Raw genomic sequence first — 23608 nt, 5'->3', positions numbered from 1 at the left:
ACTGCAATACATATTTATTTGAGAACTCACAGTGGTGCCCAAAGAGCTCTTAGGGGCTGTCAGATAAATAGCAGCATAAGTAGAAATGAGGACGTAGTACAATATGTGACAGGTAAGGAAAATGTTGGTTTCTCTGTGTGTCTGATCTGTTCCCTTGTGGCACTCAAGGTGTTAGTTGCACTCTGCTTCCTCTGCCAGTGTGTTAACAAGTTCTCCCATCCCTTCACATTATTGTTACTTAGGGGATCCAGTACTCTGTGCGTGTTCGATTTTAACCCACTGAGGGCAAGAAAGGAAGAACACAATCTGTTAGGTGGGTGTACAATGATTCAGTATATCCAAAGAAGGTTGAATGCATTAGGCTTCATAAGGCCAATGGCAGAAATAAGAAAACTAACATTACAAAGGAGAACTTTTTATTTCACTGTGTACTCTTCCATTTTTATGAAAACAAAAGGCATTTACTGAATACATCAGATTAGATGAATAGGGTGATGCTGTGGCATGTACCTTTAGTTCTAGCTGCTTGGCAGGCTGAGAGAGAAAAATCACTTGAATCTGGGAGTTAGAGGCTAGCCTGGGCAAAATAGGGAGATCCCATCTCTAGATAATTAAATAAATTCATTTGATGATTTTAATAACTCTTCAAGAATCGAGGCTCTTCTTATTGTTTATACTGATTGCAAAGCTTCTTGCCCCTTTTCATCCTAAAAGATCTTGGCCTAAATAAGAACACTATGATTTTTCTTTAACAATAAATTCCACTTTCTTTCCTTTCTTTTCTTTTCTTTCCATCTAGGGCAACTTTTGCCTTCATAATAAAGGCATTCATTTATAATTTTGGCTAAAATTTGCTAAGATAACTCTGGTTATATTTCTCGATTACTCATAGGAGACTTCCAGTAAGATGTTAACCACCACTTCAAATTAAATAAATTCAAAACTAGATTTATTCTTCTCAATGCAAAAGTTCCAATTTGTGTCATTATCTTCATACTCATAATATAATGATGGTACCTCATTTTTGGCTTGGAATCCTCAAAGTTAATTTCAAAATACGTTTTCTCCAAATCCTATATTAACCTGTCATTGGTATTTAGTGCAACTCTGTCTGTATTAGTGTAACTGTATCAGCACCAAGTATTTAGTGCAACTCTGTCTGTATTAGTGTAACTGTGTCAGCACCAATAAATTAGACTTTTATGACTTTTGATTGGTACTCCTGCTCCTAGGTAAATACCTTAAAGTCTGTATTTCAGATTCACTCTTCCTACTTTATGTCACTTCTCTACTAACAAATTAATAATAAATTAAAAACAAAATGCATAAAAACCTGATGAAAAACTTGAAAATTTAAGTTAACTTAAATATGGCTGATACATATAGTCCAAATAATATATATATTTGTAATTTTAGTCTCTCTTTTAAAATGATTGCCTCCTGGTAACTCTAAGAAGTGAGTTATAATGTATCATGTGTCTGCCACTAATAAAATAGGGTACACATGATACTTTAGTATTGTGTAGTGGAAATATCCATTTATGCTGGAAATTGCTTCATAAACACTTTTTTTCTAATATAACTCACAAATGGCAACAAAATATAAATTAGGAAAAGATTGTTAAGAGGAAGGAATTTTCTTTAAAATGGGGAAACTACAGATTGAGAGAAAGTAAGGATATAAGAGTGGGGAACTTATACTGCTTTAAGTATTAATCAAGATATTCAAGTGTAAGAAGTCTTATGGGGCTGGGGATGTGGCTCAAGCGGTAGCGCGCTCGCCTGGCATGCGTGCGGCCCGGGTTCCATCCTCAGCACCACATACCAACAAAGATGTTGTGTCCACCGAGAACTAAAAAAAAAATAAATAAATATTTAAAAAAAAAAGAAGTCTTATGAAGTCAGAAATATTAAGTGCAGGATGAATCATTCATATCCTATACAAAAGACAATAGGGAGTTGTGAATAAAATGAATGAAATGTAATTCTAGAACATTCAAAGGATGAAGTTGAAAATGTAGAATTGCATTTAAAAATATAATTTCAGAGTATAAGAAAAATGTCATGTAATTACAGTACCAAATCAGACAGAATTGTTACTGAGAAAACTGGATTGGTGCCAGACTAATTGTAATGATCTCAAATGGAAATAAACAATGCTGAAAATAAGGCATAAATAGTCCATTCCATGATCACAATTGGAATAAGACAGAGACAATTTACCAATGATGTCTGTATCTTGTCATGAATCTTAAAATTTTAAAATAACCAATCAAGAAATTGCCATTTTTCTTGAGTTTCCAATTTAAATTAGCCTCTTACCCTTCAGTCCTCCTCTGAACTTACCTAGCAATAGTGAAAACCTTTAAAGAAATTCTACCCAACTTTCCCTGAGACTCTGGAAGCTTCTCTGGGGTGTTTTCTCTCTTGTATTATAGGAGTTGTAAACCTAACTTGTATTTGGCCCTTGGTATGTTCCTGATTGTGTTTTGTTGGTGGGCTTCAACATAAAACCAGGAAGATATTTCAGTCTCAATGACATAAGTAGAAATTATTTTCATTTGTAATTTAAAAATTGTTAAAAACAGTGTAAAAACCTTGAATCTAAGCAATAATAAGCAGACAGATCAAAATTCAGGTTTGCAATAAAAGTAGTGGCACTGAAATGAGAGAAAGGGACATTTAGGAGAGAAGTTTAAAAGGTTAAATTGACAAATGCTTTTGAGGTAAGGAAAAGATGAAAGTCAAGAATGACTCTCAAGTCATTATGGGGATCTATATCAAAACATAACTTCTACATCTATCTACTTAAATAGATATCTGTATATATTTTGTCTGATTTGAAAATGTAATTATATAACATTTTTTCTTATCTTCCAATATAATATTTTTTAAGATGATTAAACTCCATCCTTCCAATATTCTAGAATTAAAATTGGATTTATTCAAAACATATCTCTCTGTTGGTCATTGTACAGGATAAGCAATGATTCAATATTCCGTGTTTATCTTTGTTACTATCTATCAATCAAAACTGTCTATCATGTATCTATTTCTGTATCCATTTGGAATTTAGATGAGACTTGATTATATTACATGTGAGAGAGAAGAGTAGTATAGAATCATGCTTTCTTACTAGTAATAAAAATTAGTTGTGTTATTTAGTGCTGGAGATGAAATGAAGACAAAATATGCACTTTCTGTTTTCAGAGAATTGATGATTTAGAGTAAATAGACAATTACAGGCAATTACAAAGGTATGGCAGGTGATGTAATGTAAGGAAGAAAAAATTGTTCCTATATTATGGAGAAGATTCCCTGAAAGGCCCAGAAAGTGCATCCTGAAGGAATTAAAGATTCAACTCAACTTGGAAAGAGAAAAAGGAATTGGCAAAAGAAGGAGGCTGAAGTTGTTGGTTTATGGCGTTCTAGGAATAGGAAACAAAATGTTTAAATGCACAGAGATGTTGCATGACAAGGCGAAGAGTTATAAATAGCTAAGGAATAATAAGGTTATGAATGAAAGTAGTGACATTAAGAGATAGGAACACTTTCGAGAGAGGTTAAATAGGTAAAATCAAGACTGTTTTTGAGGTAAGATAAAGGGAATGTCAAGGATGACTCTCCAGTTCTCACAGCATAGATGCATTGTGAGTGATTCTATTGACTGGGCAAAAGAATGCAGGCGGATAGAGAGATGAGGATGGAAGGGTTTTATAAGCTTTTTATTCCTTTGAATAACCTTAATTATGTCTAAGTGTAAATGTCTAATAGGGCATTAGATATATGGGTTAGGAGGAAAGATGAGAGATGTAAGAATAATGTGAGTGAGGATATAACTTCTGTGTCATTTGAGTATAGGTATTAGTTCACATTAGTAAACATAATCCATGAAGGCCAAGTGGTATGAACAAAAAATAATAATAAAGAAGGCTAGTGAGGGGGACCATGGATAGGACCCTGGGATTTCCAACTCTCATATAGTTTAGCCAGAGGAAGAAGAGACCAAGAAAGACAATGAGAAGAACTTACCATTAAAAAAAAATAGGGAAGGACTGAACAGTGCCTGGAAATAGAGATTTCCTTGACAATCAAGGAAATCAAATGAGAAAAATACTGGACATAATATGCATAACTGTGGTGAATTAGCTATACCCACACCTTTGGCACTGAGTTTATGGTGAATAAGAAAGTGGGGAGAAGAAGACTCTGGAAATAAGTTTGGAAGAAAGGAAAGAGATAAGGAAATAAAGAGACAGTAGATGAGGTAAAGAAAGATTATATTTTTAAAAAATATTTATTTTATTCATCTTAGTTGTTGATGGACCTTTATTTTTATTTATATGTGGTGTTTGAGAATCGAACCCAGCACCTCACACATTCAAGGCAAGAGCTCCACCACTGAACCACAACTCCAGCCCCAAGAAAGACATTTCTTAAGATGAGAAAAACTCGATGTTTCTTTGCTGAGAGAGACAGACACCAGAGTTACAAAAACATAAGGGAGAAGGCACCATGGATGGATTCTTAACCCTCAGGACATGGATGCCGATGGAAGTGAGAACTCTGCTGAGGTGGGGTGTCCTGGGTATACATTATGGTAATGAAAGGGATGAACTCTAGAATTAGTTACACCTTGCTTGAATGTCAGGTGTGCCATGTCTTAAGCAGGAACTGTTGAGTAGTTTGCTGAACTAATAATAAGATCTTTCCTCTGTCAGTTGTTATCACAATTAAGATTCTGCATGTAGAATTCTCTGATGCATCAAGTAATACAGTTTGGCATAATTATTTGGAATATAATGTGCAAAACCAGAGGTAAGAATATAAGTGTGGAAATGGTTAAAATTATTTTTTAGAATGGATGGTATGAATCTGTGCACATTTTCACTAAAATTTTCTAACTTCTTTGTGTCATGAGGTGCCGGATCATTGATTCAGAGTGACTGAGTAGGTGGCAGATTAGGAACCTTGACGATAATAGCAGAGATTTGAGAGAGTTTTGTAGAAAAGGTAAGAGAGAACATTACTCATCATGATGGAAAAAGTATGTGTATGAACTTTGAACCCTTTAAATATTTTCTCTTTTTCCCCCTCTTCCTTTGGCTTTTTCTTCTTCTCTTCCTTTTCTTTCTCTTTCCTTTCTCCTTTTTTTAAATAGGTATTTTTTTAAATAGTAATTTTAAATAGATCCAATTCATTCAGAGTCAAGGATTTACTTCCAGAGTATGACATAAGGGCAAAGGAATTGAGGTATTGACTAAAGTTAGATTAAATAGGAAGAAAATGCAGACTAAAGGAATTTGTAAATTAGAATAAAATGACAAATTATAAGACCTTGAAGAACAAGATATTTTAGGATTTGGGATTTAAAGAACTGGGATAAATATGTAATAGAATCATAGAGAAAGATTATAGAATAAGATTCCAGAGGTAGAGTGATTATGAGTGACAGCACACTTGACAGCTATGGATAAGGAAGAGAAATGCAGAAATAGCCAAGTTGAAGGGGTTCAAGAATTGTGAGAAATAGCATTGTAGATTTAATTTTTATGCACACATGACCAAGCATTCTAAAAGAGTTAGAAGATAGCCAAATTAAGAAAAGTAATGAGATATGGATGGTTATGAAGGACTTTTAATTTAAAGGTGGGGGAAGGTAGCAATGATGTAGATACAGTGGTTGAGATAGAATGAAGACAAGGGACAGCAGAGTATTTTGTCCCTGAAGGAGGAGGGTCACGCTTCTATTGTGGTAAACAGGCTGAAGGTGCTCTATGAAGCAAAGGTTGGTAATATAGTAGGACAATATGTGAAACAGAAATATCTTTTCAGATATAGCATTAAATCTGTAATTTAGAGGGGCAATGGGAAGAGATTTTCATTTTGGCTTCTTGACCTTAAAGTTTCCCTTGGAACTCAGATGAGAGACATTTCATTTTTAAGTCAGATTCCATTCAGAAGCCTACATAGATTTCAGATGAGGAACTCTGCCCAGAGTTTCACAGAGGATGTTGGCTTTCTGGATCACATGAAAGGAGTGAAAAAAGGTTTTACAGTCTTCTTCAAAGAAGTTGGATTCCATTTTAGTATCATTGATAATTTGTATATTAACACCAGTTTTGTCCTGTTTGGATCACTGGGCCCTGTAACAGCTGCCCTTTGGTTCACATATACTCAGTTGTTACTATTTTAAGACATCCAGTTCAAATTCCAAATGATAGCACTTATATTTCTCTGGGCATTTTCTTTGTGGTCAGAGGCTGTTCTACCATCACATATAGCATACTATGCCAAAATAGCAGGGAAATTAACCCTGACTCTCAGTTCTCTGAGAGCGAGAATGATTTTCCAGCCAGTGATTGATTAGCATTGTGGTCTGAGCATTCTGGTTTCCTTGATCCTTCATAGGGATATATCTGAGGCACATTTTTACACTGATACCTGCAATTCCCCTGCAGGATTAAACTCCACGTGACTATGGCAGAAACTTGATTTCTTGTCTCCTTCTCCTTCTTAGTTTCACTTCTTTACTCTCCACTGATGTTTCTCTGATCATGTTCCAAACAAACATGCCCCATATGCCTTCATATTCTTCTTACAAATTGTACAGGGGAAGTAAAACTGAGAGACACTCCAAGGTTACAGATGCCAACTATGCACACAGTCCAACAGGAGAAGCTGGATCACTCGGGCACTCACAGAGGAGTAGTTAAGAATGATTTGTGATACTTATCTACCAGATTAAAAAAAAAAAAAGAACTTTATTTAAAGAAAAAAAATTTTTGAAGATAGCTAGCTACAGGTGTGCTGAGTCTAACCCCATTATGATAAAGGAATGGTTCACACCCTCTCCCTTGGTTCACATCTAATGATTAGGGTTTCAAAGAGACATCTAAGGAGCTTCATATATTTTCAGTGGAGTCTGCGGGGCACGGAAGCTACACTTGTGTCTTGTTGGTTGCTCTGAGGGGTGAGTGACAGGTAGCCCAGAGAATGTGCCTCACTCATACCCAGAATTTCCTGGTGCAAAGGGTATTGATTTTCCATGAACCAGACCTTAAGAATGAGCTGTTCTGGAGCTATTTTATGGGGCTTTTCCTTAGAGAAACATGGTGCATCTAACAACTTTTAGGCAGATTCACATAATAGAAAAAGGTGGAGAAGGTAGAGTCACAGCTGATGGGGAAAGGAAAGATTACCTTGGCTTAAGGGAATTGTGGGTGATAGATTCCTAGGTGGTTAAGGGACACAGAAAATGGTGGGAGGAAAGGTGTTTTCAAAGACACCCAAATAAATGAGATAAAAGAGTCAAATTTAAATATTGCAGGACCAGAAGAAAGTATTGTGAGATCACATCAGTGCCACTGGGGGCAGAGGAATGCAGGAAGTGCTTTTTGAAACTTCATTCCCCACTTAATCCTCATTTAGTCCCTGGAGGAGCATAAAACAATCCAGTTAACCCTGTTCCCTTCTTTTTTCTTTTAAATTTATTTCTTACATACATGACAATAGTGGAATGTATTACATTCATAATTATCCATTTACAGCACAATTTTTCATAACTGTATATAAAGTATGTTCACGCCAAATTATGCCATTATATATGAGCTCTCTCTCTCTTTTTTGCATTACAATTCTTAATACACCTATGATTTTTTTTTATCATATCTCTATTTGTAAAAAAAGGTATGTTGGCACCAAATTCACATCTTCATACATGTATTTTGTATAATGATAACCATCACCTTCCACCATCCTTGCTATATTCCCCTTCCCTCTCCCTTTCCCTCCCATCCTTATTCCCTATCTAGAGGTAATCTTCCTCCAATGCTCTCCCTCCCTACCCCACTTTGAGTCACCCCCCTTATATCAGAGAAAACATTCGACATTTGTTTTTGTAGGATTGGGTAACCCAACTATTCATTTCCCTCACTGAATTCTCCAAGTCTGAGCCAAGGGAAGGGAAGTTTCAGTGATAATTATGATTCGCAGGTATTGGCTACTCCAATTTGAGAACTATGACTCATGAAGGAAAGTGATAGAAGAAATTTCAAGAGAGACTAGAAATCATGGGATAAGAATTAGTTTCAGGTGCTGCAATTGTAGTTCAGGGGTAGAGCACTTGCCCAGCATGTGTGAGGCACTGGATTCGATCCTCAGCACCACATAAAAATAAATAAACAAAATAAAGGTATTATGTCCATCTACAAGTAAACATTAAAAATCAAAAAGTTTTAGAAAAAAATTAGTTTCACCCAAAGATGGAACTACCCGCAGGGACAGTGTGAGGAAGGAATCTAATTCTTTTCTGCTTTCAACCTCTGTAATTCCACATTTTAATCTACTTGGTATAGCCTTTCTTGATATTCATAAATTTGTATTTGTTCATTAGTAATAAGAACTTCAAAGGTCTCAAACTAGAGTTGATTGAAACCTCAGATATTTTCTGGTAAGATATATCACTAGCAAAAAGATGGAAATTCCATCCTTGAATTCAAAGTAGACTAACTAATGAATATTTTACCTATCGTTTTTAATTGTAAACTTAAATTCTACAAATTATTATGATTCTTGACATGAGAATCATAATAACTTTTTTTGTACATTAATATACATCTGTTTGGTGTGGATTGGAAACAAGTACTTAATGAATTGTCCAATCCCTACAATCTGGCTGTCTGCTTCAGCCTTGTTGAAGGAATTTGACTCATTATTAAGGCATATTTCCTTCATTTCCTGTTGTTCCAGCTCCACTTTCACCCGCCCAGCAGTTGATCTTTGTACTTCTTGTTATCCATTTTCTAAATGTGTCCAGCTCAGGAGGACTAAATTGCAGTGAACTTCTGTCAGTCCTGATGGACTGGCTGACTTCCAGGCTGTTCTTGTTGGTGATCTTGTTGGACCATTACATGCTGATTATGGTTTATTGATGATGCCTGTGAAACTGCTTAAGAGGCCAGATGTAGCATCTCTGAGCAGTCAAAGCCTCACAGCTGGTTAGTATGTTGGATAGCACTTCTACTCTCTATACTACATGATGCTGTGTTAGTGACACTGAACCTAATAACCTCCTGAAGGGCATGTGGTTCTTCTTGGCTGAGTTACGGTCCAGTCTCTAGATGCTTCAGTTAAAATTCTGCCTAAGTAAAAACTTGCAGGAACTTTGTATTCTCACTGGTACTTTTTTATTTCAGTAATACAATGTGCATATTTTAAAAATATTTTCTATGGACAGGTTGTGAAGTTTTTTTCATAGCTGAGCCTTGATCTATTGGTAATTTGAAAGTTGAAATCATTAAATATTTGGACTGCAGTGAGAATGAGGGTATATTAATTAAGCTCAAAAATATGTATAGTCTATTATATTTTGTGCCTCAAAATTTTACCAGGATTATAACCATAAATATTTCAAATTGACCAAGATGGCAAATTCTTTAAAAACATTCTTTTTCAAAAAGTCTTGATTTGTTATATATGACAAGAGAATGCATTACAATTCATATTATACATATAGAGCACAATTTCTCATATTTCTGGTTGTACACAAAAAAAATTTTATTTTACTTCTAAGACTGGAATGAAACTGACACCTGAAATATCAAGCATGGCTTATGTGAATCTGTTATCAAAATTTTTATCAAGTCACATTTGAGGTTTACATTATTACTAGAAATAATTGTTAAATAAGAAGTTAGTCATGCTGGGCATGATGGTGCACATCAGTAATCCTAGGGACTCTGGAGGCTGAGATAGGAATACCTCAAGTTCAAGGCTAGCCTTAACGTAGCAAGGCCCTAAACAACTTAGTGAGACCTTGTCTCAAAATGAAAAATTAAAAAAAAACACTGGGGATGTAGCTCAGTAGAAAGGGTCCCTGGATTAAGTCCCCAGTACCCCAAATAAAAAGCTTTAAAATAAAGTCAACAAAGTAACTGCTAATCTAGTTTAGTTCTGGAGATAAATACTCATTATTTTAAGGATTACTAAATTCACAGGAAATGGCTTAATAGCCAATGTATCCTTTACATAATACGTTTATCTTGTATCCTACTAGCTAGGACTGCAGTAATATTCTATGATTACAGAAATCATGTATGTCTTACAAGAACTAGGTGATTCATGCAGTAAACGGTTTCCTGACCACTAGATGGGGCTATGAAACTCTTGCATTATTAACAGAATTTCACAAACATTTGCTTTCCTGAGGGGAAATAAGTTCTCTTAAAAATTTCTGAGTAGAGTCTTTTCCCTCCCACCTTAACCCCATTTTCTATTGATGGTTGAAAAATACTTCAGTTTCTCTGTATAATGACAAAGCAGCATTATGGTAATGATCTGGAAGTGCAATCATTGTATTATGTTGTATGAAGGAAATTAATATGTTGCCAAGGTCACCTTACAGTTAATTCAGGCTACTGCTAATAGTAATAGGTCCATCAAGGTGACACACTCACTCTTCTTCCTTCCTTTCCTTTTCTCCTCATTGGTCCAAGACACAACTCATTAACTTCGTCTGTCTGGATTGTTGAGCAAGACTTGAGTCTGGGATTTAGGAGGTCTGTGGAAATGTGATTACATTTGGAGTAAGTATATAAAACCTCTAACAGTATAGTAAGTACAAATAATAATTTTTCTTTTCATTTTCTCAGTTCCCCGCCAAGATTAACTTTATGATAATCTGCAGGTCCTTGTGACTCTGGAGGAAAGGAGATCACTCCTGAACAATGACTAGACTGCATATGAGAAGCTGAATGTGATTATACTGTTGTGCTATTTAATGTTTATTGTTCCTTTGAAAGAAAGAGTTATTTCAGTTTGATTTAGAAGCGATCATTTTGCCATTTTGGCTTTAACCCTAAATTTAACCAGCAAAAAAAAAAAAAAAGAAAAGAAAAAGAATTGTTTTCCTAAATATTTCACTGAGCCTCTCCAGCAGAGAACTATAATACTGACACAGAGTAGCCATTCAGAAGTTCTTATCAGATACATGAAAAATTCATGACAACATGATCATGTTTTATATTACGGAAGCAGTGCAATTTCATTTGTGTCTTACTGTTGTCCAGATTTTATTATACTGAATTATCATAAATCATCAAATAATTATATTTACAATTTTTAGATGTGATATTCCATTATTAAGATTGATTTTTGAATGCTGATTTAATAATTTAAAATCTTAGAGACACTGTGTTCCTCATTAATTTAGGTATTTAAATGAGAGATTCATGGACTGGAGTCATTTTAATCAAAACATTTAAAAAAATCTAAGTTAAGATATGAATTGATAAAAGAAGTTAATTGTCAGAAAGGCATAATCAAAATTTTTCATTTTATGTTTTTAACTTAGAGGTATCTGTTGGAGCAAAGTCATAAAATGGAAGGATGCTTCACACAGCTCTTGGCTCCTAAAATGAAGCAGTCCTGGAAAACCATAGATAAAGAATCACCTATTAATCTCTGCTGGCATTAAAGCTGACCTGATACAAATATAGAAACTAAAATGACTCAATTTTACTTCTGAGAGTAAATATAACCTCAATTTCCCTTCAGCTTGTAAAAAACTTCTAAGGAACGAGATGATACCTGGGTTAAAGGAAACACACTCAGATACATACATTTCATCCACAAAATAAAATTAGCATGCTCCCCTGAAACCAAGACAAATTCACAACAGAAAACATGAAACTTACAAATGTGAAAATGAGAATTTCTTATAATTTCATCACTCAAAGAAAATGAATTTTAGGGATGTATATATTTGTTCGGGTATTCATGGGACTCTCTGACTATGCTTATATAATTTAATTTGCCTTTCCCCCTGAAATCTTAATGTATAGAATGTCTTTAAAATATTATTAATTCATTTCTTAGACACGATTTTAAAAGCTTCACAGTATTTTATTATATAGATGAGCAATAATAATTTTTCTAGGAATATATTTTTGACCTTTGGATGATTTTTTTAAATCTTGACCTCTTATGATCAATGCTGTAATATTTTTGTATGTAAATCGATATATTGAAAGTCTATCTCAGAATAATATCTTATATATTCATTTGTCATAGTATATACATCATATTTAAGTCTATATGAATAAATATATATGCATGATCATATAGATTCATTTTTATATTTATTGCTATTTTAAAACATGTAACAGGAAAGTCTTGCACAGCAAAGTAGTCCTTCTATTGACAAAGTATTTAGAAAAGGATGGAATGGATGAAGAGTTTGTTCAGTTGTGCCTTTAAAATAGATGACATAGATGTCTATGTATACATTCCTAGGTACTTGAACTCCCAATTTCTGAGAAGGACCTAAAAATAAAATAGTGTACAAAGCAATCACATTTTTAATAAACATCAAGTCAGGGTATATTAATAACATGAGTAAAAGAATTAATGAACAGACATGGATGTCTGCCCCTGCAGGCCTGATGACAGCATTTTACTAATGTTTTTTGATCCTAAGTTCATTCAAAATTCCATTTGTAGCAATGTTCCTGTAAACTTATCTGTTTTCTCTAAAAACACCATGAAAATGATGACCAAAGCTGTATTGTGCTCATCAGCATGGTATTACTAAGCAATTGTCCTTAGCTAGTTTTCCTTTATGAAAACCTATGTTTTTCATTTTTAGATAAGCCTTTTATTTTTTATTTTAAAATAACTTCAAATTTACAAAAAACTTGCAGGATTCTCTGGAGGATGAATACCTGTAACCCAGGTGATGAAGTTTAACCATACTTCTTTTATTATATTCTCTACCTACCTGTGTTCCTACCTGTCTGCCTTCCTACCTATCTATACCCATGCATCTGGCAGAACTACACCCGAGCAATGCCGTGTTCTTAATTTACTCTATCCCATAGGTTATTCTAATATTCATATCTCATTCTCATTACTGGTGATTTTTAGCTTGGATCACTTGATTAAAGTGAAGCCTTCAAGGTAAGTTGCTATTTTCCCTTTGTGATGAATAATTACTTTGTATTTGGCCAGAAGACACTTTGAAAGTATGCAAATTTCAGTTTCCTCATCAAACTTTCACTCACTGGTTGTAGAACTCATTGAAAAATTTTGCCTAAAATGGTCATTATTATGTTTTTTGCCAAACAGCAGTTTTATAGCTCCATTATTCCTTATTTACATAAAATGCAAACTAACTGTATCATTCTTTATTTTGTTGCTCAAATTGTTGCAAATTTGGCCAGGAGAACCACTTTAAGATGGTTTCTGTGTTATTCCCCGGCCCCATCCTATGAGCATTATTATTTGTCAGCATATCAAAGTGTTCTAGGCTCATTTGCATTTTCCTGGCCTAGTGCCCAAATCAGCCATTTTTCTTCTGATGAATTCTGTTTCCTGTTAGTGGAGAATGATATTTAGGAACCAAGATAAGCTAGGTGTGCTTATTGTCACTTGAGTTCACCAAATCTAGTCCTACTCAGTGGGTAATTGATTAAGTTAGGAAAGAATAATGTATATGTGGTGTAAGTATATGTATATCCACACTAGTATGTAATGACATTTACATCTATGTCCCTCTGTCTTGCCTTAAGTTCATACCAATGCCATAAATTCACCTCTCCATCTCCAATTCTTATCCAAAACACATAGAAGTGACTCCAACTTTCTCTGACCTGTATTTGTAGCACCTTTGCTGATAATGAGATAGCTGATTTTTCATTCTGTTTGTTTTCTCAACACTCTGGTAATTTATTACTTTGGTAATTAATCATCCTCAGCAATCCCTCCAAGTTGCTGCCCCAAACCCTATAGTGTGGTTTGGATGTGAGTTTTCTCCAACCAATACTCCTGTTGAAATTCAAGTTCCAGTGTCATGGTGTTGTTATAAGGTAGTGGATGCTTAAAAGAGAAAATTCGGTGATTAAGAGGGATTAATACCTTTCACCTAAGAGTGGGGGTCTCTCTCCCCCAAGACTGTATTCGTTGCTGTAAGAGTAGGCTATTATAAAGCAAGGAGACCCCAGTCTCATTTGCATGTACCTACTTTCCCTTCTGCTTTCCACAAAAATTATTAACTAAATAAACTTCTTTTATTTATAAATTGTCCAGTCTCAGGCATTCTGTTATGGTATATAAAAAAAGTCTAAGGCAACCTGCTTGGGTGAGAGGCTGTCTTTTGCAAGGGTGACTAAACTTTCTTTCTCAAGTACCTCCAAGACATGTTGGTAAAGCCAAGGACAAGCCCCCCCCCCCAAAAAAAAAAAAAAGAAACAAAACAATACAAACAAACAAAACAAAAAACCCATGAAAGCTCCCTAGTGGCTTTTCGAATAAATTACCCAAAGATGGAAGAAAGGAAGAGTTTCTATACATTTTAATGATTAAACAATTTGGTTGGAAAAATTTTTTATGTTCAGCTTTCTTGGAGTGAATTCAATCAATGTAGATATGTAACATTTGAAAACGTTCTTCCCAAAGAAAATGATTTAAGTTTTTAATTAATATTGAAGGACAATGCCTTGTGAAATGATCTGAGAATTAGTGCAGCCCATCTCCAAATCATGATTTTCCCATTTAGGATTTGATAATAAATACATAAAACTCCAGGGATGATAGTATACCTAGGTTCAGCCTCGATTCATTTGTATTTGGTCAATCTTGCTTAAATTATATTCAAACATTAATGTTAACTATCCAGGAGATGAATTTTTGATATTTGGAATTGTATTCACTCAGGAATGAGATTTGTTCACAGAATATCAAAGATATACAGATAACTTTCATTTGATTCTCATCTGAAAGAACATAATAAAGTTATGTTCTCTATTCCTTAAAAAATAATATGAAGCAGAATTTAGAGCAAATAGCTGACATGCCCGACTTTTGATCATCAGCAGAACTGCTTGCAAAATCTGTCAATGGCACAGAGGAGCTGAATGCAAAGGAAGAGAAACTTAAAAACAAAAACCTCAGTGAAAATTGAGCATTGTTTTGTAAGAATATTGCACAAGGACTGAATTATGTCAAGGAAAGAAAAATGTTTTGCAATCAAATTAAATTATTGACATTATGTTAGAAGGCTACAATGAATGGGATGTAGGCTTGCATATATTACCTTTTCTAGGCTGTTTACTTGCAAAGCTTCAGCACAAAAAGATCTTATATTTTATTGCATTGTTTATCAATATTTCAAAGAAAGAAGATTGGATACCATGCAGGGGCACTGTCTCACAGCTTTGAAATTGGTTTATTTATTTAGTCCACAAATATTCATTTGCCTACTATGTTTTAGGTATTTAGACTTGTTGTCTTGTGAGATTATTTCATGGATTGTTTTGACATCTGCCCTGATTGAGATTCTTTCACCTATACTTTAGTTCCTGTAAACTGGGGAGTTATCTTCCTTTTGGGGAGCCTGGCAGAGAGGGTAATGGTAGTCCATTTAGAAACAGCAAACACTGCAGATTAATCATATAATGTTTCAGGTTAAAAGGGGGAAAACTTAAGACATTGGTTAGTCTAACTCTATCTTTTAAAATATCTATTTTTAATAAAATATATTAATTGACTATCATCATGAGATTCATTATGATATTTCCATATAAGCATATAGTGGACTTGATCATATCCAATAACCATGCTTTTTGCAAATGTTGAATCTGAATTCTACAGAGGTTGTGATTGGCCTAAAGAACCTTGGCTTTCTGATACCCTTACTGGGATTCAAGTCTGCTCTCCAGCAAACCATTAGTACAGATCCTACATAATACTCTGGTATTTCATATAGGTACAGATGGAGCCATAGAGCTTCATCTGGCTCCTTTGACTTCCAAACCCTTTTCTTGCCTTTAAGTTTAGTTTCTAAGTTTCCTTTAACTTTAACAAGTTAATACATGCACAGAGCTTTATGTAATTATGTAGTGCCATGACTTGCATGGCCCTTAATTTAAGTTCCTGGGCTTGTTGGTGAGGGATGGTGAAAAGAAAAACAGACAACAAAAATAGAGAAAAAGCTGAGTCTTGGTGATTGGCTGCAACCCTGGTAGGGAGGTAGTGACACACAACAAGCTCACTATGTTTATTATATAGGTATAAACATCAAAAGAATTTATTGTAAGAAAATTTCTTCAAAGTAAGCAGAAACAAGGCCTTCAGTATGAGCAGGCTGATTATGATTTTCACCTTGCACCCATAACTTTCTACCCCCAAGAAGCTGGCATCTGAACCTCAAGGTCAAGAAGTGAATACTTCCATGGCTGGCAAGAACCCCCTATTGAACTAGGTGCCACCATAGCAACTGGACACTCTCAAATTGACACCTTTACAATGAGAGTTCCCAAGAGAGGTATTGTCTCTGTCATAGGACATTTCAAGACCCATAATTCAGTTGCTGCTCCTGACAATATAGTATCATATATTCTGTTTTAACAATGTTTAGAAAATTAAATAACAAAAATAGCATTTTCTATCTGCGTTTTTCCCAGTCCCTGGTCCCTATACTCAGAGGCCATTATTTCCATTTTTGCTGATGTCTCCTACAGTGTGTTCCTCTGAATACCTAAAGAATATACTCATACTTCTATTTCTTGGTTTTCCAAGTTTTGTACCTGATAGTTTCATTGAATAGCTACATTTCCTGGCATAATATTAGAGTAGGAATTAAAATGTCTCCTATCACCTCCTTACATTTATTTGGTGGAAGTAGAAAGTTTAGGATAATCACCATGAGGTCAGTTTCAGGTTTATAAAACAACATCTGATAATTGATAGGCCTAGACTGAACAATAGTGAAACACTAAATTTCATTTAATGCACGCTTTATAAAGAAGACATGGGAGGATCCAAGATGGTGGGCAAGAGGGAGACTGTATTCCTTGCTGCTCTGTGACCTGGGATTCAAGCCTTTGGAATACTGTTTCTCTGAGAGTTATTAGAGGACCCCCAACAGCTGTTCCTGTGCAGGAATCCTGGCCTCCAAGTCCATGCAGGCCCCTTGGCATCAGCACCAGCACATGACTCCCAGCCACTGCTCCCATGTTGGGACCCCAATTTACCAGTATGGGGCTCCTCTCATTGCCTGCACCTGGGGACACAAGAGAGGGCCTGGAGACTGCACACCACAGAGCTGCATCTCTGAACATGCTGCCCAACACCACCACCCCACCCAATACCCATCACTGAAAGCAGCTGCCTCCATCTTGGGACACCTTTATTGCCATCTTTAGTTGGGGCAAATCCCAGCTTGGGACACCAGCTGAGGCCTAGAAGCAATATCAAGGTACCTGTATTCCCCCAATTTCCCTGTCTCCCCTGCAGCCACTAACCCAGCATAGTGCTTGCAGCTAGGTGGCCAGTCTGTAGCTTGCAAAGCCTGGACCTGATGGGCCTGATATAAAACACCTCTACATGACAAGTGTGCAGCTCCCAGAGGGCAGCCTGCCCACAAGACCTCCAGAGAGAGAGGTTCTGGATTGGGAAGTAGAAAGGGAGGGGGTGTGTGAGATACAGTTTAGAAACTAGAGACCAGGAATTGTGAGGTCTCTAGGTGACATAAGGAGATAATACCATGTGTCCATATCACACGCAGGCCCCAAAGGAGATCATTGGGGTGCAGTCACCCATCAGGGATCCATAAGTGCTATACCCCACTTCCAGGAGCTCTGCCCCCAAGACCAACCCTTCCACTGTGATAAGATTTACCATCCTAAGGAGATACCAGAAAACAACAGGCAACTCCCCTATTGATTGAGAAGGGAAGCAGGAAAGATACTGAACTCCACAAAAACAACCCTTGTATTTTCCTTAGAGATTTTCTTTTCTTTTCTCTCTTTTTTTCTTTCTCTTCCCACCCTCACATCCCCAACATTTGTGAAATCAAGTACTTTTTATGGATTAGGCTACCGAGGACTTGGATGTCTGATTAGCATATTACAGCTGTGTTCTATATTCTTTTATCTCCTATTTTTACTTTTTAATGTCTGATTCTTTTTTATACTCTATTGTCTTCCCACTTACTTGTCTCACATTCTCACTTTTCTCCTGCTGCTAGCCAACATTATTTGATTACTCTTTCACTCTTCCTAAGATCTAACAACTCTATATTCTCACCTCCTACGTGTTAACATCTCATCCTACACCCCACCCCTGCTTCTCTCTTTGTCCACCATCAGAAACTTTTGAAAACCTACTGTTTATACTGTAGATAATAATTGATCTCACCATTTCTGTATATTTTGACAAAACCATAAACATCTTAGTAGAAGATATTTGGTTTAAGGCTATATTTTGTTTGTATTGGGATCTGTTAATATTGTTCTCTCCCTTAAAGGAGAAATATTAGAACTCTGAAGGGACACTATAAGCTTATATGGTAAAAACTCTTGGATCCACAGTGCTAGAAAGGAAGATACATGAACAACATGAAAAAATAAGGCAAGAGAGTGCCCCAAACAAATCAAGATACTGCATTATTAGAATCAATTGCCAGAACAGCAGAAGAAACAACAGAGATGGAGTTCAGGATGTACATAATTAAAATGTTCTGTGAATTAAAGATTGATATAAGAGAGCAAGTACAGCAGAAAAATGTCATTTTGATAAAGAGGTACAACCCACTTGAATCAAATGTATGGAAGATGATATGTCATGAGCTTTGTAATGTTTTGAACAACCAATAAAAAAAATTAGAACTTGAAAAAAAAAGAAAAAAAAGATAAAGAGGTACATATGCAAATACAGGAAGCAAAAGATTACTTCAAGAAAGAGAGATTCTGAAAACAAACAAACAAATAAGCAAATAGAAATTCTTAAAATGAAGGAAACAATAAACCAAATTAAAAACTCAATAGAAATCATCACTAACTGATTAGGTCACTTGGAAGACAGAACCTCAGACAATGAAGACAGAATATATAATCTTGAAAATAAAGTTGACCACATAAACATGCCTCTTTCACCACTGGATAGATCTTCCAAACAAAAGCTAAACAAAGAAACTATAGAACTCAATAATACAATCAATAACTTAGACTTAACAGACATATAAAGAACATTTCATCCATCAGTGAATAAATATACTTTGTCCTCAGTAGCACATGGATACTTTTCTAAAATAGTCCATATATTATGCCAGAAAGTTACTCCTAGAAAACACACACACACACACACAAATATTTGAGGTACTATCTGAATTCTATCAGGTCATAATAAAATGAAATTAGAAATCAATAATAAAATAAAAATAGGAGCTACTCCAACACCTAGAGACTAACTAATATGCTATTGAATGAAAAATGGGTTGCAAAAGACCTCAAAGACAAGATTAAAAAATTCTTAGAGGTAAATGAGAACACAGGTACAACATATCAATATCTCTGGGACACTATGAAGACAGTACTAAGAGGAAAGTTCATTGCATGGAGTTTATTCTTTAAAAGAAGAAAAAAAAATCAACAAATAAATGTCCTAACATTGCATTTCAAAACCATAGATAAAGAAGAACAAATCAATACCCAAATTAGTTAAAGACAGGAAATAATTAAAATAAAAGCTGGAATCAATGAAATTTAAACAAATGAAACAATTGAGAAAAATGACAAAACAAAACAAAAGTTGGTTTTTTGAAAAAAATAAATAAAATTTAAAATGAAGGCATGCACACTTTCATTCACCTGACTAGGTTTGCTGAATGCTGTCAGTGTATAGTTTTGCCCTGAGGGGAGACTCGGTTAGATTTTTTGATCTCTATTCTCCATTCTTTGGGCTTCCAATGTTAATCCTTATATGTCAGATCTAGAAATAGGAATGAAATCAGAAACTGAACTAACTGATGGGGTCAAGCATGTCTCTCTCTCAGAATGGTTAACATCCAGTCCTGTGCCAAGTGTCCTGACAAACTCTGAGAGTTTGAAGTTTTTTCCTGTATACCAAGGTAAGAGACAACATTAATTCTCTCTCATGGTGCAGGGGATGGGACTCACAACATCTCATTGAATCTCTCCAGAAATCCTTGCCTTTTTTTTTTCCAACTCATTTTCTCTTCAATTGTATTTGCAAGCTGGAGTTAAATGTTCAACTAATACTAGTATTGAAAACATTTTCTGCCACATTTTGGAATATATGCATATTATTTTGGAGCCTCAGTCCAAAATTAAAATTAGAGCTGACATTTATAACATTGAATTGTAAATATCTCTACTCTTTTCCCTCTAAGAAAAAGGAGAGAAGGGCTCTTCTCCTTAAACTTTTTTTTCTGAGTATTTCCCTTGCTCTACCTTCAAAGAGTAATATAGTATATTGGGTTGAGTTGGTGTTTTGTAAACACATTGTTGTGATTATAAACATTTACAGCTGAATCCTAAGTTTTGCAGCTTTCTCATCCTATGTAATTTTTCTTTGACATTTTAAAAAAATTTAAATTTTTCATGTACCCATCATTAATTCTAAAACATTTTTACTAAGCTACAAATATTGCCTTAATATGCTAAAAATCAGGGAAAGTTATCAATTTCATTTTATGAAAAAAATCTTCCCACTCTTGCATCATTTTACCTGTTTTCCCCTAAGCTTGCTCCATGGTGTGGTTCTGGGAGTTCCCTAGATAACCACTGTTGGATTCTCCCTTTCTTCTGCAATGGAGTCCTCATAGCATAGAACTGGCTCTTACTTTTTTTTTTTTTTTAAATTTATTCACTGATTTTGTATGGGAGTCTTACTTTTGATATCTTGTAATTTGAAAATGTCTTTATTCAATCTTTATCTTTGCTTATAGAAGAAATTTTATTTCTATTAACATATTAATTGTACATATTAATAGGGTTCAATGTAATGTTTCCATACATGCATATTATATTTACTGATTAAATCCAAACCTCTACACCTTCCATATACCTAGAAATCATTATTCTACTTTAATTTCAACATGTTTTGGCTTCATATGTGGAAGACAACTTACTTGTTTTTCTGTGTCTGGCTTGTTTCACTTAACATCATATCCTCCAGTTCCATCCATTCTTCTTTGTGAATGAATAATACTCCATTTTGCATATATACACACCACTTTTTCCTTATCCATTTAGCTGTTGATGAGCACTGAGACGGATTTCATATCTTAGATATTATTTATAAATAGCAGAATCTTAGAGGTTTTGCTCCAGTATCTTCTGGCTTTAGTATGACAGTTTGATGACATTTGAATTCTTGTTCCTTTTTCCCACCATTTCTCCTATTGATTATTCTGGTCACTGACTGGGTCCTGCAGCTTTAATCTGTAAGTTTATGTATTCAGTTCTGGGAAATAATCTTATCATCTTATCTTCTCTCCTCCATCTTTCTCCATTTTTCTTCTCTGTTTTTGGAACATATAACTTAGGATAAAAACTTCTTCAAGAGGTCCTCTATTTTTTTTCAATTGCATCTCTTCGATTACCCACTTCTTTATCCTTTGTGGTTTCTAATATCTGGAAATTTACTGAACTTTAAAATTTCATAACTGTTGCTGAATTTTTAGTAATGCTATGACTATTTTCCAAGAAGTGTGTGTTGTTGTTCTTTTTTTTTTTTTGCATTTTGAACACTCACATTTAAAACAAAAAAAAAATGAAATAGCATTTGATGCTTTTCTCTTAGATATAATGTATCTTGTTTTAAATATAGCTCCTAATTACTTTTCCATTATTCCCTGGACAGTTTATGTTTTCTCTGGTTCCTGTATTTTATATTATTTTAGTTTCTTTCTGTAATAGTAAAGCTTCTTTTCAAATGAGTCAATCATTTTTTTTTGTTGTTGTTGTTGTTTACATTTGAGTCTGAGGCACTGAAATGCTGTTTGGGAATTCTGTTTTTGCAGGTAATCTGCATCTCACAGAGTTGGTTATGGTGTTAGGAGTTAGGGCTCCAGCCATCTTGATGGGAGTATTCTAAAATTTCAGTATCTGTAGACCTTTTCTTGGGGCTAGCCTGTTTTCCTGGAAAAAAAAAATATTTCCTGCCAGTGCTGTTTTAGATGAGTCTCCTAGCTTTCTTGGAATCAATTTTTAAGGTAGGCTATAGTTTTCACTGTTCTGGAGGTCAATTTCCACTTAATCTCACTTTTTGAGTTTAGCATCCCACCTGACCCCATCTCCTTCAGCTGTGCTTTTTGTCTCAGAGTTGAATCTATCTATGTGAAGCACCCTAGAGAATAGCCTCTTTTCTTCTATAATGATGGTGAAAAGTAGAAACTTCTTGGCTGCTTCAGATGGATTAGGATTTTGGGGCATCCAAATTCCTATCGGTAAAAATTATAAAACAATTCTTTAGTGTTCAGTAGTAGCTAGAAATCGACTTCAATAGTTTTTAGGGTCTAGCTTTCTTCAGCTAGTTAGGTCAGTTACCCCTACTGTATCCATATTATTGCTTTCAAGTTTTGTTGATATCCCTCTTTTACTATTTTTTTTGTAGAGTCTTTATGCATGCAGACTTATGAGATTTTTATTTCTTATTATCAACAAAGTTTTGAGACAGAGCAGAAGTAAATGCATCAGTCCATCCATCATGTTTTCTGAAAACCTCAGATCTTCTTTCCCATCTGTAAGTCCTGCATATTTAAAAGGGTCAGTTTCAAATAAATTAGTGTAGTTTAATTTTTAGTTACAACATATGTTCATTTATTTTAATAGAAAAGTAAAATTTATAAAATTTCTAAAAAATTCTTTATATGATTTTGGAGACATAAGAGATGAACGTAAAATTCAAGACTCATTTGAGTGTCTCTTTGTTCTAATTAATAGCCATATCAATAGCTTGAGATGGACACAAAATGTGTTATAATTCGTCTGATATGTGAAGCAAAGTCATATTATTACCTTTTTTTGAACTGCTAACTGTAGTTCACATTGATATTTAATGTTTCAGAAATGAATTAACAAAAATTCTTTTGAGGATACCATAGGCATACAAATTCAGAAAAAAAATTTTATTATGTATCAGCAAAATAAATCTTTTTATCCAGCATTCCTTATTGTCAATGATGTACCAACACTGTCTTTCAATAAAAATAGTATTGTATTCTAAAAGTATTTCTGTGGAAAAGAGGCAAGAAATAAAATAGAGAGTTGCATTTTGCTTCTGATCTATACCCAAGCTTTGACTCATTAACTCTTCTTGTCTTCTGGGTCAGTTTTTCTTTTTAACTTGATTCTTACAAGAATCAATGATCTGTTAGTGAAAGCTCAGTCTTTTGGCCAAAATTCCAATTAGTACCTTTGTCATTTTCCACCCTTCTCCAACCCCAATGCTCGTGGGTACACACACACACACACACACACACACACACACACACCCCTACACATTTTCAACCGCTTGATCTTGTCACGCAGACCTCTGTGGCTTTGTAGTAGATTAGTTAGAACAGCACCGCTCTCTGTATTGCATCTATTCCCTTGGAAACATCCTGTAGAGATCACTCCTCAGCCTGTATCTTTTCTTGATTTCATGGAGGACTGATTAGCAAAAGTCTGGCTAGTTAAATATTTATACTTTTTGAAGAAATACTAATATTATTAACTGATCAGAGTTTTTTTAATAAGTAAAGAATTCTTTACAAGTTAAACCTGTGACATCCTAAATTAGCATTTAATTACAAAAAGGTTGA

The sequence above is a fragment of the Spermophilus citellus genome, assembly GCF_964194105.1.
Source record: "Spermophilus citellus genome assembly, chromosome: 8".
Taxonomy (NCBI): Eukaryota; Metazoa; Chordata; class Mammalia; order Rodentia; family Sciuridae; genus Spermophilus; species Spermophilus citellus.
The sequence above is the reverse complement of the archived record's forward strand: the minus strand, read 5'-3'. Positions refer to the sequence as shown.